Source organism: Monodelphis domestica, chromosome 6, assembly GCF_027887165.1.
Source record: "Monodelphis domestica isolate mMonDom1 chromosome 6, mMonDom1.pri, whole genome shotgun sequence".
Lineage (NCBI taxonomy): Eukaryota > Metazoa > Chordata > Mammalia > Didelphimorphia > Didelphidae > Monodelphis > Monodelphis domestica.
The window spans coordinates 172,890,549-172,910,544 of NC_077232.1; the positions used below are offsets into that span (position 1 = coordinate 172,890,549).

Here is a 19,996-nt window from a genome sequence, read left to right on the forward strand (position 1 = left end):
CAATTTCTTTTCTTTTCTTTTCCTTTTTTCTCATACATATATACAAAGACATGTACATGAGTGAGATACACACACACACACTGGGGAGGGTTCCCTACTAGCCCACACAGCCCAAGCACTTTTTATTTTATTTTATTCCTTCTCAAACATACAAGTACAGAAGAGTTATACATATATGCACACACACACACACTGGGGAGGGTTCCCTACTAGCCCACACAGCCCAAGCACTTTTTATTTTATTTTATTCCTTCTCAAACATACAAGTACAGAAGAGTTATACATATATGCACACACACACACACTGGGGAGGGTTCCCTACTAGCCCACACAGCCCAAGCACTTTTTATTTTATTTTATTCCTTCTCAAACATACAAGTACAGAAGAGAGTTATACATATATGCACACACACACACACACATTCACTGGGGAGGGTCCCCTACAAGCGCACACAGACCAGTCATTGTCTTCTCTGCCCAGTTAGCAAGAACAAACTCCATGACTCCCAGTTTTAGTGAGGGAAAGGGGGTAAGAACCTTGCAAAACGGCAGGCTTCTTTTCCTCATTACCATTTTTATTACACTTTTATGTCTCCCACGGAATTCTTTGCAGAAAACTCCAGGAGCTGTGGGTTGTTAATGTGACACCAGATACACCATGGCGATCACAGGGGGCCAGCCACTGAGGACAGTGTGTGTACATTACCCAAGGCTCTGAGAGCTTTCAGGAATCTTGATTTGCCCCAGCTGATGGATGTAGGTCGGTTAGAGAAGAGAGATAAGGAGTGAGGGCAGAGGAAGGAGGGGAACTGGGAGAGCAAATGTAAGGAGTAAAGCTGATCATCGGGATGTGTGTCCATTCCTATCCTGAAACCAGAACGGAATGGATGAACTTGCTACATGGTGTCCTTTTAGACTGTTTTACTTGAAAGCTGAAAAAATAAAATGAGATGAGATGAGGAGAGAGAGGAAGAGAAAGATAGAGACAGAGACGAGAGGGGGAGAAAGAGAGGAGAGGGAGAGAGACACAGAGAGAGAGAAGGATAGAAGGAGGGACAGAGGAAGAGAGAGGGACGTTAGGGAAGAGCCCACAGAAGCCATCTAGTACAACCTTCTCACTTTACAAATGGGGGAAACTGAGGTGAAGGGAAGATAAATAACATGCCCAATGACACCCAGAGAGCCCTGAATCCAGGTCCTCTGACCACCTCATGGCTGTGATTCCACTCAGTGTTAGACTTCAGAGATGACCTGGTCCATCCCCTTCACTCTACAAATGAAGAAACTGAGCTTCAGAAAATTCAGAAGATTTGTTCACCTTCATAAAGATAAAGAGACCCGATGCGGGCTTTGAGCACATGTTCTCTGCCACTGCAGATGAGAAGTTACATGAGAATGAAAGGGTAGTTACTAAATGATAGACATTAATCAGGGCTCAGGCTCCTTCTCATGCAGAAATGATCCCTGCATGCCTTGTCCTAACAGAGAAAAGCACATCACTCAATTAGGGCTCACTCATTTGAGGCTCCCTCATTTGGTTTAGGAGGACAGGATGAAGGGGTCATACTGTTGATTTCAGTACTTCCAGGCCCAAGAAACCAAGATCACAAGGAAGTTTCAAGGACTTAGTCATAGAAGGAATCAGGGAGAAAAAGACTGAGGAACAAGGGGATGGGGATGGGGAGGATGAGACCAGTGGCACAGAGGAACTTACTCTCTAATCTGGGCTGGGTACCAGCTCACAAAGGTTGAATATACTTCCTAACAACCAGAGCTGTCCAACAGCAGAATGGACTTCCCCCCCCCCCAAATAATGAGTTCTCCCACCAAGTAAAAGATGATCACTTGTCAGGCTTGGGTAGAATTTCAACTAGGTATCTGCTGAGGTCTCTTACAACTCTGTGATTCTGTAATTAGCCATCTTAAACTTGAATAAAGAATAGGAACTTTGTAAGTCTTTTTAGAACCGAAAGCAAAATCTGTGAAAGAGAAGATTCTCCTATTAAGAGTTACAAAAAAGATTGTTGGTGATGTTGTTTCAGTCACTCCCAACTCCTCATGACCCCATTTGGAGATTTCTTGACAAAGATACTGGAATAATTTGCCATTTCTTTCTCCAGCTCATTTTACAGATGAGGAAACTGAGGCAAATAGGTGACTTGCCCAGGGTCATATAGCTAGCCAGTAAATGAGACTGGATTTGGATTCAAGTCTTCCTGACACTAGGTCTGGAGCTTTATCCACTGCACCACCTAGCTAATGGGAGCATCTTAGGAGGACTAAAAGAACCATATTTCAGTAGCCATACCGCTCTTCCTGCCAGCTATACTTTCTGAAAAGAGGTCCTTCCCTCTGCCCCAGCCTATATTTAAAACACTCTATTTTAAAAGGGAACAAATTTAAAAGACAATACTCATCTTAAACATAGTGTTTTATTCTTTTCACTTGATAAGCCAGATTTCAAAGAAAAAGCTTAAATAAAAAATTTTGGAGGAAGTCTCAAGGGTTAGGGTTGGTGGTGAGTGATAGCAGGTCTACACTGCTACATCTTGGGGTTTGTCACATAAAGCAGTTAGATGGGACAGTGCACTTGAAGTAAAGATGACCTGAGTTCTAATCCCTAGATACTATTTAGCTGTGTGACCCTGGGAAAGTCACTTAATATTTTCGGTCTCAGTTTTCTCATCTATAAAATAAGGAAAATAATAGCAGCTACCTCATTGGATTGTTGGGAGCATCAAGTGAGTTAACATATATAAATTTTTTTGTAAACCTTAATATGCTATATAAAAGCTAGGTTTTATTAGTTATTATTTCCCCTTACCCTGAATTATGTCGATTCCTCAGACTGACAGGAAAATATAGAAGGCAGCAAGACTTCTGGGAAGACGGCAGAGTTTTGGGTTTTAACCAAAACCCACTTACTCCTATCCACTTTAAAACAGTAAGACATTTGCCAAGTAAAGAGAAAAAAACCAACTATAATCAGAAAAATTTCCCATACAACTCATCACTCAGAAACTCCTACACTCTGAGTTTCTATGGACCAGGTTTGATGGGGGGGTGGGTATCCCAAAAATGTATCAATCTCCTCTTTGATTGATTTGACCCAGTCTAGTTTACTCAGGGAAAATCACAGATAAATACTTTTGTAAAATTTTAAAATAAATTTTTGGCAGCAACTTCATGGCAAAATATCAGAAAAATGTATTATTTTTTTTACCAAGTTTGAGATTTATACCAGCAATGTAAGAATTGTTCAGCATTAAGAAAACAATTATCATAATTAATCATGTAACAAGAAAAATCATAGGATTATATCAACAACAATATTCTTCATAGAAATAGAGACCAATAGAGAGCTATTCATTATTCACAGGTCTATGTCAAGAAAAGAACAACAGTCTTACTACTAACATTAATCCACACTTATGTGTTGCATCAGTCTAATTGCCAAGGCACTATTGTATAGAATTAGCCAAAATAATAACAAAATTCATTTGGAAGAATTAAAAGACAAGAATTTCAAGGAAAATAACAGTGGGATACAGAGGAAGACCCCTTAATGAAGTGACACAATACTACTAGATCTCATATTATAAAGCAGTAATCATCAAAACTACTTGCAAGTCCTAATCTAAAATTTTTTAAAATTAGTTTTTAAGAAGACTACAAAAAGCAAAATATAGATGCAGGCGAACAGTAACCCACTGTTTGATGAATTAATGAATGCAAACTACTAGGGGAAATAATCCTTATAGAAAAAGAACTTCTGGATAATCAGAAATCAGAAAATTAGCAGAAAATAGATGTATACAATATCCCATAAGAAGCTCCAAATGGACAAATAAAACTAAGTATAAAAAGATCACATACTTAAAATAAATTATTGGAGAATAGAACTTCATTCACAACTATAGTTTAGGGGAGAATTCATAACAAGAGACAAGATAAAGATGTTAACAAAATATAAAATTTTGATTATGTAACTGTAAAAACTTCTACATAAACAAAATCAATGTAGCTAGAACTAGAAGACGAGTTAGATTTGGGGTTTAGGGGTGTCTTTATCTCAAGTTTTTCTGATAAAAGTTTGACATTCAAAATCTATATGGAATTAATACAAATATATGACTATAAATTATGTCCTTGGAGATAAGTGATCAAAAGAGATGAACAGTTTTTTAAAGATATGCAAATTGCCAATAATCATAGAAAGTGTTTCAAATAATTTTTAAAAGGTAGATTTTTAAAACTCTGAAGAATCATTTCACCCCTACCATGGGCAAAATGGTCAAATGAAAACAACATTGAGATGGTTGTGGGGAAAACATGAACATAAGTGCACTGCTGGTACAGCTATGAATTGGTCCAATCAGAAAATTATGTAAAACAATTTGAAAATGTGCTGGTCAAATAACAACATTATTGTGACTTAGTGATTCCACCAGCCAACATAAACCCCAAGGTGTAAATGACAGAAAGGACTCATATGCACCAAAATATTCACAGTAGTATTTCTGTAGTAGAAACAAAAGAAACTGGAAAAAGTAAATGCTAAATCATGAGGAATTTCTCAACAATTCATAGTATATGAATGTCATGGAATATCATTATACCAGAAGGAATGAAGAATACAGAGAATTCGGAGAAACAGAGCTGTGCCAAAGAACAAAATAGAACCAAGAGAAAAATATACAAAATGAGGACAGCAATGTAAACAAAGACAATCGAATTTTTTTAAAAATAGAATTCAGATTAAGTACAATAACTAATATTGGTTCCAAAGTTGGGATATGGAAAAATACTTCTTTCCTTTCTATAGGGAGGTGGTAAACTATTAAAGTAGAATGTGACATAAATGGTCCATCTAACTGAATTTGTGGTTTGCTAAACTATTGTTTGTTTTTATACAGGGGCATACTCTAAAAGACAGCTATGGAGAAGAGATGGTAATGTAACAAGCAAACTGAATAACAGAATATTTTAAGTAAATAATAATAAAACTAATTGTCCACTCCAAAATATTTTTGTTTACAAAATGCAAATATATGCCCAGATTAATTAAAAAGTCTTTAACAGAAAAAAAGAGGATTTGAACAACAAACAACAACAACCAGTAACTAAATGTATATAAAAGCAATTATAGTTTTTGGAGGAATAGTCAATTAGTAGAAAAGGGGGATGTTATCTTATTTGTAATTAATATGAATGCAATCAGTATACAGAATGGAAAGCAAAGAGAAATTAGAGACCTAGAGAAAGAGTATGATAAAGTAAGTTGAAAGACATCAAGTGATTGTCATTCCTTAATTCTTTCTTCTCTGTGATAGCCACAAATAGACGTCCTGTTTCTAGGTCACGATGTCAACTGAGGAACTTGAAACTTAAATTCCCATCGAGAGTACCAACATTGAACATGGTCAGGGAAGCCAGGCTCACCTTTCATTTGGGGGCTAGTGGGTCTATAGCTGGAGGGACCTTCACCATTATGGAGCCCATCCACTACTCCTCCTTATTTCACAGATGAGAAAACGGAGTCACTGGGGAGTGAAGTGGTTTTCCCAAGGCCACAGGAAATATGGTGCCTATCTGGGATTCCAAGTCAGCTTCTAGGGCCATCAGCTCTAAGGCGCTGGGAAGGATCTCTGGACCCCAATACAGCATTCTTCCCACGACACCACAGCATTTTGAAGAGCAGTTCATGTTATTCAAATTCACTTTTTATCTTCTAAATATATTTTAAGATTTCCTTTCCTCAATTTTTTTTTGTGCCTTGGGCTCTAGTGATGAAGGGTGGTGAAGGGATTGTTTGGGAGAGTGACCACATGAATAAGGTCCCAGATACAGTGGCATCCTAGAGTATGCAGAAAAAGAACAAAATGGTTTAAACCACAAGCTAAAAATGTGGAGGACACCAACATGCATGGACACGTACCCACACGCACCCATCCACAATTTATTCCTGCAAATCCTTCAAGCAAAAATCAGTGAGGAATTAGCCTCAGCGTCTGACCTGGGAACCAAAACCAACCAACTCCGTATTTGCCAGGACTCTAAAAGAAAGTTTTTCAGCTCCCTTCCTTGGGGTTAGATGAAGCAGACTGGGTTGAAATCCCACTTAAAACTGCCAATTGACTCTACTAAAAGGGCCTGAGAAAAATGTTGTGGGGAGAGAGTAGCCTGGAGAAGGATCTGGAAAGCGGAAAGGAGTCAAGAAGGAAGCTATTTGAGAAGTCTTTTAAGTAAATATGGAACTCTTGCTCCCTTCACTTTCTCTCTGGGGCTGCCCTGGGCTGTTTCTCCTCCCCATCCAGGCTGGTTTCATCTGCTCTAAGACCAGGGGCCAGAGTGTGGGCTCACGCTAGACAGGGGGGACCCCACTGTTCATAAACAGGCCTCTTCTCATCAAAGGTCTGAGTGCAGGAAAGGCATGGAGGAGCCTTGGTTGTTTAGGTTACTCTCTTTTCTATCAGGTTTACAATGCCTGTGATTAAACTCTGTCAACTTTACTGCCCAGAGACCTGGCTTCCAAATGGGGCCTCCTTGCTTTGAAGGCTCTCTTTCAGAAATGTCTGAGGGCAATAAACTCAGACTAGGATCCCTACCACCATCGTCACAAAAAAAAAGAAGGAAAAAAATGTTTAAGGCATGGGGGTGGGGAAGGGGAGAACTTAATCAGGGGCTCCCCATAAAACACACACACACAAGCACAAAGCTGTCCAAAGAGATCTGTTGAAGGGATGGAAGCAGCCCAGGAGGAGAAGAAAGATTCCCTGCTGGGCTCTCCCCTTGTGCCTCTTTTACAGTCAAAAGTGTTCAAGGAAAGGATGTTTTATTACCCTGGCGTTCCCATCTAGCAGGGCAGGTTGAATCTGCCCCAGGGCATGTGGGAAATGAGTTTGGCTGTCTCAATTTGCTCCAAACATGAATTCCTGGTTTTCTGGCCTTCATTTAGCAGGCACAGTTTGCTGCTGCTGCTTCTTCTTTTTAATGAGACCAGGACAAACTCCTCTTCTGGAGCAGGAGGAGGAAGCTAGTCCAAAAGAGGCTGTAGCACAGGAAACCTCTCTTAGTCCTTGTTTCTTCATCCCTAAAATGGGATCCATAATAGATCTACCTTACGGAGTGGCTGTGCGTGAAGAGATGTGACGTGCGTCCTCTGTAAACGTTCCAGTAATGTATTAAAATGTGATGGGCACTGAGGGGGCCCGGGGGATAGAGCGCCGGACCTGGAATCAAGATCAGAATTCAAACCCAGCCCCAGAAACGCGTCAGCTGTGTGAGCCTGGGCAAAGTCTCTTAATCTCTATTTGCCTCAGTTCCTCATCCGTGCAATGGAGACACACTGGAAGAGAAAATGGCAAACCACTCCGTGTTTTTGCCAAGAAAACCCCATGATGTAGTCAGAAAGGACCGGACACCAGGCTATCCTGGCGCGTCTTTCAGGCGTCACCCTTCCAAGCGGATTGTTTTACTTTGCATCGGAGGACGCCGAGGCGGCAGGGAGAGAAGCCGTCGGCAGGTTTGGAGGTGGGTGAGTGATCATGGAACTAGCACGGAGCCGTGGAGCTCCCATGAACATTCCTCGTTGGCACGTTGCTGGGGCTCTCCAAGGCTCTACTGGAAGCACAAGCCCTGGCAGGTCCCAGCAAGCTTCCAGCCTCCGGTGAGGGACCCAGTGCCTTGGCCTCCTCCAAATGAGGAAAGGGCACCCCAGTGGGGAAAAGGGCTCCAGGGATGGCTGTCAGCCTTGAACGAGGTCTTGAACAATGGATGGAATTTGGATGGGGAGTGGCGATTCCAAGAGATGGGGGCCACGGTGGCAATCCTTTTGTCTCCCTAGGATAGAGGTTCATCCAATAGAGTCTTAAGTGATAAAACAGAAAAACCTTTCCATTCCATCCTAGAATCAATACTGTGTATTGGCTCCAAGGCAGAAGAGCAGTCAGGGCTAGGCAATGGGGGTCAAGTGACTTGCCCAGGGTCCCACAGCTGGGAAGTGTCTGAGAATGCTTTTGAATTCTCCTGTCTCTGAGCCTGGCTCTCAATACACTAAACCATCTAGCTTCGCTCCAAGGCAGGAGTGATGTTAAGGAAATTGTCCTTAATGGGTTGGAGACATAAGACTGAATGGAGCCTCGTCTTACCAATGAGGAAATCTGGGCATAAAAACAGTAAAAGGCAGAAGAGTGTAGTGAAAAGAACTGTTGTTCAGTCATGCCCAACTCTACGGGACTCCACAGATTTGCCTATGGGGTTTTTCTTGGCAGAGATACTAGACGAGTTTGCCATTTCCTTCTCCAGTGTTTCCCCATTTTACATATGGGGAAACTGAGGCAAACGGGGCTAAGTGACTTGCTATGCATGGATCACACAAAGAGTGTCTGAGGCTACATTTGAACTCAGATCTTCTTGACTCTAGGCAGGGTACTCCACCCACTATACCATGTAGCTGCTTATCGGGTTCAAATCCTAGCTCTTATTTTTCTACCTATGTGATCTTGGGGAGGTCTCTTTAAAACAACGTGCCTCAGTTTCCTCATCTGTAAAGATGTTCATGTTGGGAGGAGGTCCACCAGATGATTTATAAATTCACTTTCAGCTCTAAATCCCTAATCCTGTGAAGTACCCTCTTCACAGAAGCTGGTGGCAAGGCCAGGTTTTCTGCAAGGTTCAGCATTCTTTTTACTCTAACTGTAATTGATCCAGGATTTCAAAATAATAATAATTGGTATTTCCAGAGCACTTTAAGACTTACAAAGTGCTCACAAAGATATTATCTCATTTGATTATCACATAACTCCATGAGGAAATGTGGTGTCCTGGGCACAGTATAGGATACAGAGTCCAAAGAATTGGGTTCAAATCCTGCCTCTTCTGGACTGATGTGCCCCCCAAATAGATCACTTTTCTAATGAGCCCCCCCATGACCCCACCCACCACGGATGCTCCCAGGCTCCTTGGACTTCCCAAGGCTTCACAGGATGTTCCCATAAACCTTCATCGACACAGGAAAGCCAGATCTGATACTCTGTCAGCTATAGAGGTTTTCATTTGGTGTTTGTTTTTTGGTTTTTTTTTTTACTTTGAGATCAACTCCCTCTTCCCTACTCCCCCTGGGGCTGTTAATAAACATTTGGCTCCTCCTCCTGCCTCCTCTAGCCCTAAGCTCCAAGGAGACTTCAAAAGAAGCCCCAGAAGCAAGAGAAACACCCTGGATAAAAAGTGCTGGTGATGAGGACTTCCCCAGTTCTTGTCCCAAGACCAAGCCCAGCCCCTTGCTAATCTTCTTGCTGAGGGCAGGGGAATGGTTTTCTTCCATCTCTGAATTTATTCTGCTTTCCTAGCTTAATCAGTTTTGAAAATCTGGAGGGCAGGCCTGCCATTCTCCCTAGAGCTGCCATGGTTTCCTCTCCCCTCCTTCAGAAAAACTTGATCAAGCCCACTTCCATTCTCAGTCCTTGGGAAAGTTACTGAACTTCCCTGGCTTTAAGCAACTCCCCACAACAGTACTGCTAAGTCACAGACCAGCTGCTGCCCTATGCAGATCAAATCACAGCTCCTCCTTCTATTCTCTCATACTTTTTGCTCCACTCTTTCCTAATTTTTTTTTGACCATTGCTAGTAGCTCATTTTCCTAGAAGAGAATACTGAAACTGATATCAGATCTGAGTTCTAATCCAGTCTCAGACACTTAAAAGCTGCATAGTCTAGGGCAGCATTGGTGAATGTTTTCCAGTTCATGTGCCCAAATTGCAACTTTGAGCTGCCTGTGAGCCCCCTACCTAACCCCAGAGATCAGAGGAAGGAAGTGCTCACTTTGGGAGGCTGGACAGAGGGATGGGGCATGAAAAAATGTCTTCAGGTGCTGGGAAGAGGAGGCACTGAGCAGCCCAGAACACATGTCAATACTTCACCAACAATGGCCTAGGGCAAGTCACTTAACCTCCATTTGCCTCAGTTTTCTCAACTGCAAAATGGGGATAATAAATAGCACCTATATTGCAGGGTTATTGTGAAGATCAAATGAAAAGGTTTAGCACAATGCCTGGCACACAGTAAATGCTTATTTTTTTCTCTTCCTAGTAGTTTACCAGCTAAACTTGTTATAAAGCTTTTCCTAAAGAATATCTATTGCTGAGACCTCTAAATTGGGAAGTATCTCTTCAGAAACATTACTCAGATGTTTAATTATTTTTACCCCCCCCCCCCAAAGAAGAAAAATACATTCAGTACGTGAGAAAAGGGAGACGGGTGAGAATTCAGGATACCTGCTAGACAGCCACTGGTATCTATTCACTATCAAGAGAGAGCATGGAAAGCCCCCAGAAAAGCTGTTTAGCCCTTATGAGACGAGCAGCCAAGCTGAGCAGGCATAGGAAGAGGTGACCCATTTCTCTGTAGTGAATACTCACGTGAATGACGTCACCCATCCATTATAGAATTTGATTGAATGAGGTTTTCCTTCACCCCCTTCCAAAATGTTTTTTGCCTATTTTAAAGGCAGATTGGCAAACACCACCCTCAGAAGTTTCAACATGGAAAAAACAAAGGATCTTTAAGGTAGAAGATTTTCAACCACCCGGCGCTCCTTTCTGAACCTGCAATTCTGAGAAATACTAATCAAAGAAGGAGAGTTGGAGAACCTGTGAAGAGATCGCACATACTTTTTAAATACTATGGAGACTGGGGGGAGAAAGACAGATAGACAGATGGACAGAGAGGGGTGCAGACAGTGTGTGCAGGTGCAAGCTTTAAGTCAAGGGAATTTTTAAAAACTGAAGCCTTTTGGGGACAGCTAAGTGGTTCAGTGGATTGAGAGCCACATTTAGAGATTGGAGGTCCTGGGTTCAAAATTGACCTCCACCACTTCATAGCTGTGCATCCCTGGGCAAGTCACTTTACTACCCCATTCCCTAGTCCTTTTATTTCTTAAGTCTTTGAACCTAATACACAGTATTGATTCTAAGTTGGAATGTAAGGGTTTAAAAAAAATGAAGCCTTTTGGGGACAGCTAAGTGATTCAGTGGATTGAGAGCCACATTTAGAGATTGGAGGTCCTGGGTTCAAATTTGACCTCAACCACTTCATAGCTGTGCATCCCTGGGCAAGACACTTTACTACCCCATTCCCTAGTCTTTGAACCTAATACGCAGTATTGATTCTAAGTTGGAATGTAAGGGTTTAAAAAAAATGAAGTCTTTTGGGGGCATCTAGGTGGCATAGTGGTTAGACTACCAAGCCTAGAGATGGGAGGTCCTGGGTTCAAATTTGAATTCAGACACTCCCTAGCTGTGTGACCGTGGGCAAGTCACTTGACCCCCACTGCCTAGCCCTTCCCACTCTTCTGACTCGGAACTGATACACAGTATTGGTTCTAAAACCAAAGGTAAGGGTTTAAAAAAAGATGCAAGTCTTTTGATTGTTTTATCCATCACAGTTATTTCCTGACTTTCTCCTTTATCCCTTCCTTCATCCTCCAGGGTAACAAACAAGTGAACAGGATCAGAGGCCAAAGCACCGAGGTCTGACCGTGCGGACAACATTCTGCCTTCTGGCTTCCCTCCTTTCTCCCCAGAGGAAGGATGCTCAATCGTTGGTTGCCTTGAAGCAGCCACTGAAACAAGCCACGTTCCCCGGCTTTCTTTCCTTCTTTGGGCGGTCTCATTCCCTGGCTCAGGCAGTCCAGAGGAGCCTGAGCATGGCTGGAGCCCCCGAGCAGCTACTGGCGGGCTGTGGGCGCGGGTCTCCGCCAGAAGAGCAAAGGTTCGTTTAGCCACCAGCCCTATGATGGGGGGAGGGCAGGGCAGGGCAGGCGGAACATTTGAACAGCTGTCGTCTAACCAGTTTTGGTGTTGTCTTTGCTTATTTCTTCCAAAGCTATTAACAAACAAGTTATGGGTAGGTAAGCCTTTGGGGCTAGCTAGCCAGCTTGCTTTAGCAGTCACGGAGCCAAATGGGAGCAGAGCCTTCCCCGCGGTCTGCTGGGTTTTGCTGAGCCGATAGCGGAGACCCAGAGGCTCCGGGACCACACTGTGCCCGCACGATCAGTACTGTTACGGAGCCATGAGGACACCGGTTTGTTTCCCTTTGCCCTCATGTGATTCTCTCCAAGAAGAACAGGAGACATATTCCGGTTCTGATCCCTACTTCCCAAGTCCTACTCTCTGTGGACCAACACAAACTCTTTTAAAAAAGAAATGAAAACCCTCACTCTCCTCCAGGGCCTCCCTGACTGAAAAACAAAGAGACTGATGGGATAAAACCAACAATGCTAAAAATACTGTGTTCCCATCTCACCCTTGGTTCAGGAGCCATGCCTTCTGGGAAGCCTTCCTAGATGCCCCGCCCCCATCCCCTCCACCAATTATTAGTTTTCTCCTTTTTACCATCCATGATATTCCATCTCCTTTCTCTGTCCCAGATGGATGTGGAAAATGCTTCTCACTTCTACCTCTGAATAATAATCATTACTGATAGCATTTAAGGAGCAGTTTAAGATTTGAAAAGCACTTGAAATATACCAACTTATTTGATCCTCACAACAATCCTGGGAGGTGGGTGTTATCATTATTGTCCCCATTTTACAGAAAAGGAAACTGAGGCAGATAGCATCAGTCACATGGCTAGCAAGTGTCTGAAGTCAGGCATGAATTCAGGTTTTACTGACTCTGGGGGGTACTTTGTTCTACCCTCTGAGCCACCGAGGCACCTCCTAGAATCTTTAGCTTCCTCCCAGGGTTACCACGAGCGTCCCAATGGCCTTTAGTAGTTAGCACTCTCTCTAAATTCACTTTGCATCTATTTTTATTGTTTCTCCCAGTAGAATATAAGCTCCTTGAGGACGGGACGTGTTTTATTGCAGCCTTTGAATACTAGAGCTTAGGACAGTGCCTGGCATGGAAGAATCCTATAGTAAATGCTTGCTGAATGAATAAACAAAACTATATTGCATTTTCTTTTATGTATAAAATTTGAATTTCCCTCTCCTTGCACCTAGTGGGTTCTTAATGCATACCTGAAAAACTGACTTGGATTCAATTCCTTTCCTTGGTCTCTGAATGCACACCTGGCTGGCCATCTGCAGTCCCCCCCCAAATCAATTTGTAAATCTAAGACACAATGTCCAAAATATATTTTTTAATGCTCTGCCCTAATTCCTCAGGGAAACCGAGTTCTCCTAGCTGACATTTATTGTCTTCTCAGACAGGGTAACCCAGAGCCTGCTACTGTGCAGGCTCTATTGTGCAGAAAAATCATCATTTCTACCAATTTCTCTTTATATCTTTGGTCATTTGCCCTCAAATGATTTCTTGGCTTTCTTCATCTCTAACACACTACCCAAAAAAGTCTTTGTTTTGTTTGAAGAATGCCACTTGGGCTAAATTTCCTTGACTAAAAACTCTTGAACCTTGTAATCTAGTGGTGCTATTTTCACAGGCCAACAGGACAGTGTGATTGGGTTTTAGAGAACAGCCAACCCTCATTTTACAGATGAGGAAACTGAGGCCCACCCAGAGAAATTAAGGAATCTGCTTAAGATTGCATGAATAGTGTAATAAATGAAAATAAAATTTTAAATTTAATATTAATAAAATTTTGTGATCACCATTATAAAATTTACTCTCAAGTCATAGTTCTTAAAATGTAATTTTTAATAAAAAAGGGAACTATATAAAAAAAGGGAAATGAAGAAAGGGGACATGAAGTCTCACCTATCTAGAAAAATACCTAAGCTGAAATCCCAAGCCCACTTAGATGGAGAGAGGGAGGGAGGGAGGGAGAGCTCTGCCCCACACCTTTTATCCTCCATGGTCCATAAGTCTCACAACTTACACATGCAAAAGATGGGGTGTAGAGTAGGACAAAGACAAACTTAGGGAGTGGTTCCTATCATCACAATAGCCAAAGGGCAAAGCTAAGATTCATGTCTCAGGACCTGTGCCTCCAAATTGAGAGCCTTTTCCACTACACCACAAAATATAAAGCACTTCCAATGCCTAGCCTAGTCCAGTGGAACATAATCACTTCTTACTAAATGTTTGTTGACTGACAAATTGACCTAATAGCTTCAAATTCTACTACCCACCCCATCCCAGATCATCAAAAACATTCTGTATCACCTGGTATAATCCATTTAGCCTCCCTATGCCTCTGATTCATCAAATGAAAGGACATGGGATCATGGGATCTAGGTGACTTGCCCAGTCACAGAAGTAGGAAGGTGCAGATCTGAAATGATGTTCATGGAATGCATTTGCCCTCAAGAGAGACAATAAAGCAAATGGGAGGTGACTTCGTGGCTATTTGCTCTAATTATTCCAGTAAAATGTAAGTTCCTTGAGCCTGGCAACCATCTTATATTTTTCCCAACAACACAGTTATAGACAGAAGAGATCTCCGAGATGATTTAGTTCAACAGCTGAATTCCACAGATGCAAAAACTGAGGCCCACAGAGATTAAATGACCTGGTCAAGGTCACTCCTGTCATGCCAAGATTTGAGCCCTAGACCCCCGATTCCAGAGCCAACACTCCTTACATGGTACCAGACTGCGTTCAGTGTTCTAATCCAATGTGTGACAGATAATGGGCAATTATTCAAGGCTTTTTCAATTGATTTGAATGCCAGAAAGAGGTGACATGGACTCAGAAGGTATTTGTCCCCATTAGTCAAAGAAACTCTCTGTTCTCTTAAAGAATTTGCACTTTCTAGGGATCTTCAATGCCCAACGCTTTGAATACTAGCTAGCCTGGCTCAGCCATTCAAATGATGACAAAAGATGGGATAAGGATATTGAACGTGTAAGGCAGATCAAAAATTCATGCTTCCTAAATTCTCTGAGAACAAGTCAAGAAGAGTCTCTTTATCTTGTAGGCGCCATTCCAAATAGCAATTATTTGTGGCATTGAGAAATGTCTTTCTCCAAACCATGTACCACTGTGATGTTCCACCAGATAATAGCTGGATCGTCCCCAAGACTTATTATTGCCCTCCCGGTGGATCCTGTTACCCCCTTATCTCCCTCTGTCCTCTGCATTTGCTATGGTTGTTTTGATCCCGAGGTGGATAGTGTGCTCCCACTATTAAATTCTCTTATGTTCCTTATAACCCCAGATTTGTATCCAAACAACGTGCCACCTGGTTCTCTCTGTTCCAATATCTTCCAGGAAGTGCAGCTACAATTTTGTGTGAATCATATTCCCACTGTGGTCCTACTGACAGTGGGAAAGAAAACAGCCTTGTACATGGGGTCACCATGCCCTGCATGACCCTGGTCAGCTTCACTGGCAAAATCAGTTTCCTGTTGTCATTGACAATTCTGATAAAAGGGCATGGGGCACAGGGTGTGCAAAATTCTCCAAGGGTCCTGCAAAGGTAAGCACTAGAGCCGTCTCCTTCCTGCAGAGCACGACTGGAGCTAGGGTTTTGGAACCCAAGAAATTCATCTTGACCAGACTTGTTTCAGAGACAACTGGATTGACGCTCCTTCATGATTCAGACATTTCAACAGATCTATCATTCCCTAGAGACCTTATATGCTAGGATGGAGGAAGTCTTAACATATGTAGAAGTCTGCCTGGCACCAACCCCAAACAAGATGCCTGGAGGGGGGTGAGAGGTGGGGGAGAAGAGAAAAGTAAAACTTGGAAACGTATCATCTACTTCACATTCTCTCTCTCTCTCTCTCTCTCTCTCTCTCTCTGTTGTTCTCTGTCTCTCTGTCACTCTCTCTCTCTCTCTCTGTCTCTGTCTCTCTGTTGTTCTCTGTCTCTCTGTCACTCTCTCTCTCTGTCGCTCTCTCTCTATCACTCTCTGTCTCTCTCTCTGTCACTCTGTCTCTCTCTCTCTGTCTCTTTCTGTCGCTCTCTGTCTCTGTCTCTTCCCCCCCTCTCTTTTTCTCTCTCTCTCTCTGTCTCTCTCTTTCTGTCGCCCTCTCTCTATCGCTCTCTGTCTCTCTCTCTGTCACTCTCTCTGTCTCTCTCTTTGTCTCTCTTTCTATCGCTCTCTCTCTCTGTCGCTCTCTGTCTCTGTCTCTGTCTCTCTCTCCCCCCTCTCTTTCTCTCTCTCTCTCTGTCTGTCTCTCTTCTCTCTCTGTCTGTCTCTCTCTGTCGCTCTCTCTCTCTCTCTCTCTGTCTCTCTCTCTCTTCTCTCTCTCTCTCTCTCTGTCTCTCTCTTTCTGTCGCCCTCTCTCTATCGCTCTCTGTCTCTCTCTCTCTCTCTCTGTCTCTCTTTCTGTCGCTCTCTCTCGCTCTCTCTCTCTCTCTGTCTCTCTCTCTGGCTCTGTCTCTGTCTCTGTCTCTCTCCCCTCCCCTCTCTCTGTCACTCTCTCTCTGTCACTCTCTCTCTCTCTGTCTCTCTCTGTCGCTCTCTCTCTCTCTCTGTCTCTCTCTCTGGCTCTGTCTCTCTCTGTCACTCTCTCTCTCTCTCTGTCGCTCTCTCTCTCTCTCTGTCTCTCTCTCTTCTCTCTCTGTCTGTCTCTCTCTGTCTCTGCTTCTCTCTCTGTCTCTCTCTTTCTCTCTGTCTGTCTCTCTCTCTCTCTTCTCTCTCTGTCTGTCTCTCTCCCTCTCTATTTCACATTCTATCTCTGTCTGTCTGTCTGTCTCTCTCACTCACACACGCGCGCGCACACACACACATCTCTACATGTCTCTCTTTTCCCTTCAGACAGATGTCATTTCTTGTGCTGATCCCCTAATTCTGTGTCACTTATGGGCCCAACTTCCCTATAAAGTTTCTGGGTACTAAACTATTGGCATTTTTTCCTCCCTTTATCACCTTGGATGATCCTGATTTTTCACAGTTCAGATCACCGTGGATGATAAAGTACCTTAGTCTGTACCTGAACAGTATCATCTCCATACTGACATATATGATACTGACATATATTAAGAGGTTAAAGGCATCATATTTGGGATTTAAAAGAATATAATTTGGGAAAAAATAAAACCTGGGTCCAAATCTTAATTCTGCTACATGCTGCTTGTATGTTCTTGGATAAGTCACATAACATCTCAACCATTTCTTCTTATCTAGAAGGGTGGCATCTTAGATTGCCTCCTGCCAGCTCTAAATCTATGATTCAAATGGGTGCCCCTGCACAGGTGAGTCTACAAAACTACATGAAAACCACCATCTCAAGGGATCTTAAAAACCAAAATTCAATAAGTTGCCCAGGTAAACAGAAGAAAAACAATGAACCCATTTGAGAACAAAAGTTCTCAAGCTTTTAAATCTCTGGAGCCCTTAATCCACTTGGAACCCCAAAAGAGCTTTTGTTTGTGTGGGTTATATCTGTCAATATCTGTCAAATTCAAAATTAAAATGGATACTTTTAAAAAATATAAATTACTCAAAATTTTTTAAAAATCATGTAAAAATGTTTTTACATGTAACTGGGAAAATGTAGAAGATTCAATAAAAATATTCTTTAAATGTATTCATTTAAAAATAATAAACCCCTTGTATTTTAGCATATCTAACATATTAAGAAAAATAACTATATTTTCCAAAATAAAGATATTTAGTGAGAAGAATGGCATTGCTTTATACATTTTTGTAAATCTCTTCAAAGGCTGGCCTAATCCAGATAGCTGGATGCTTATATCTGTTTCTGAATTCATTTTGTTGTGATAAGTTGTTTTATTTAATATATATGAAGAAAATGGAGCTTCACAGTTGAGAAAAGTTGAGAAAAGGAGGCCTATTTCTTTTAATCCCTTACCTTCTACTTTAGAAGCAATACTAAGTATTGGTTCTAAGGCAGAAGAGTAGTAAGGGCTAGGCAATGGGGATCAAGTGACTTGTCCAGGGTCACACAACTAGGAAGTATCTGAGGCCAAATTTGAATCCAGAGCTTCTCTTCTCTAGGTCTGGCTCTCAATCCACTGAGCTACCCAGCTACTCCCTAACACAGCTCAAATTCCATCAAATTAAACAAGAGCTTGGTGTGCAGGGATGGAGATTACAAGTGATCCAAACTTCATAGACATTTTAAAGAAAAAAGGGGGAAGGATTCCTAAACAAATAAGGTAGCCCTACCAGCTGGGGCAGCTGGTAATTCAGTGGATAGAGCACTAGGCCTAGAGTCCAGAAGAGAAGAGTTTAAAATTGGCCTCATACATATTCTAGGTATTGACCCTGGGCAAGTCACTTAACCCTGTGTGCCCCATTTTGCTCCTCTGTAAAACGAGCTGAGGAAGGATACTGCAGATCACTCCAGTATCAGTACCAAGTTCAAATGGGATCATAAAGAATCAGACATGACTGAAAGACAGGATCAACAAAATTAGCATTTATGTCTTCACCTTCTAAAAGCAGAAACCAACTATCAAATGTCTCTGATAAGGGTCTGTTATCTAAGACAAAGAGAATGAACACATTTAGCAAGCATAAGCTGTCAAAGGATACAAATAAATATTTCTCACAGGGAAATTATAAATTAGGTTAGAGTTTATATGACTGATTGTTCCAAATCTTTAAAAATACAAAAAATGGGGGGGGGCAGCAGGGTGGCTCAGTGGATTGAGAGCCAAGCCCAGAGAAGGCAGGTCCTGGGTTCAAATGTGACTTCAGACACTTCTTAGATGTGGGACCCTGGGCAAGTCACTTTAACCCCCATTGCCTAGCCCTTGTTGCTCTTCTGCCTTAGAACCAATACTTAGTATTGATTCTAAGAAAGAAGGTATGGAGTTTTAAAAATAATTAATTAAAAATGCAAAATATATATATATAAAATGCAAACCAAACTGAGGTTTTACCTCACCCCTCAGAAAATTGACCCCAAAACAGAGAAACAGTCAATGTTTGAGGAGTAGCAGAAAAGGAGTAACACTACTACATTATTGGTGGAGCTGTGAAGCAGTTCAGCTGTACTGGAAAGCAAAAGAGAATTAGACTTCTGGGTGTCTAAAATGATCCTACCCTTTGATTCTCTGGTCTCACTGCTAGGTAGATAGATACCTTGGAAGAAGCCAAAAACAGAAAGAAAGGTGTCCACATATCCAGTATTTCATTGCAAAGAATGAGAAAGTCTATGGCAGCTGCTTGGGGAATGTGCTGAGCCAGCTGTGGCACATGAAAGAACCAAGAGGTCTGAAGAATTTAGAGAAACATGGTACAACCATGAACTGATACAGAATAACAAAACTGAACTAGAAGAGCAATATGCAAAGTGTTTTCAATAAAGGAAAGGAAAGCCCAAAATGAGTGCTGTAGAATTCTAATAATCACGTTTGGTCCAAGAGAAATGCTCCTTCCTCCCTTTTACTACAGAAACAGGACAACTCTGCGCATGGAATATTGTGTAGCCTGTCAGATGGGCTTGATGGGTTGGTTCGTTTTGTCCATTGTTTCTTGTTTTTTGTTTCAATCTTTCTTTTGTAATCTCCCTTGCAAGGGGTCGTTCTGTGGGCTGGTGAGTGGGAAGAGATATATTCTGGGATGAAGGTAACATAAAAACAAAAGGTATTAATAAAAATCTGTTAATTTTTTTTTAAGCCAAAGCAGAGGAGAAACCAAGTGAGAGGAGGGAGATGCATTAACAGAGAAGCTCTCCAATTAATGTGTTGGAGCTCTTTTAAAGGAGAGAACAAACGGCAGGGCCTCAGCTCGGATCCTGAAGGATGCTGGGCAATAATTGTCACTTAGCCACTTAACTCCCCGCTGCATGGCTCCCTCACTCATTGTGGTTTATCTCTCAGCCAATTACTGCTGTCATTTGCATTTCAATGTGGCCCATCAGGATCCAGGGCCAGAGTCAACAGCAGAACAGGAAGCACAAGTACAAGTAGCAACTGGTTCCTCAGCAGCCCACCTAATCACTGAAGGACTCTGTGGGGGATCCTCTGGGCAGGGGAGGGAAGCCCAGAGATCCCCACCAAACAATGGTCCTGCCACACCTGCTCCCCAGGTTCTGTCATGTATGTGAGATGATGGAAGGAGGGTAGTCTCCAATCAATATTAATGGGGAGGATATAAATAAAACAGATAG

General features: G+C 42.2%; 1 protein-coding gene and 1 long non-coding RNA gene across 4 annotated transcripts in view; both read right to left on the reverse strand.

The window, feature by feature from the left end:
* The window catches only part of MAML3 (mastermind like transcriptional coactivator 3), a 556,838-nt gene that overhangs the window by 436,423 nt on the left and 100,419 nt on the right, over nt 1–19,996 (reverse strand). The gene's annotated exons all lie outside the window — the stretch shown is intronic.
* LOC103096559 (uncharacterized) overlaps nt 15,849–19,996 on the reverse strand; it is a 47,446-nt gene continuing 43,298 nt past the window's right edge. Inside the window, exon 2 of the long non-coding RNA XR_468836.3 lies at nt 15,849–19,441. This is a non-coding gene — a long non-coding RNA (uncharacterized LOC103096559). The remainder of the gene's footprint in view (nt 19,442–19,996) is intronic.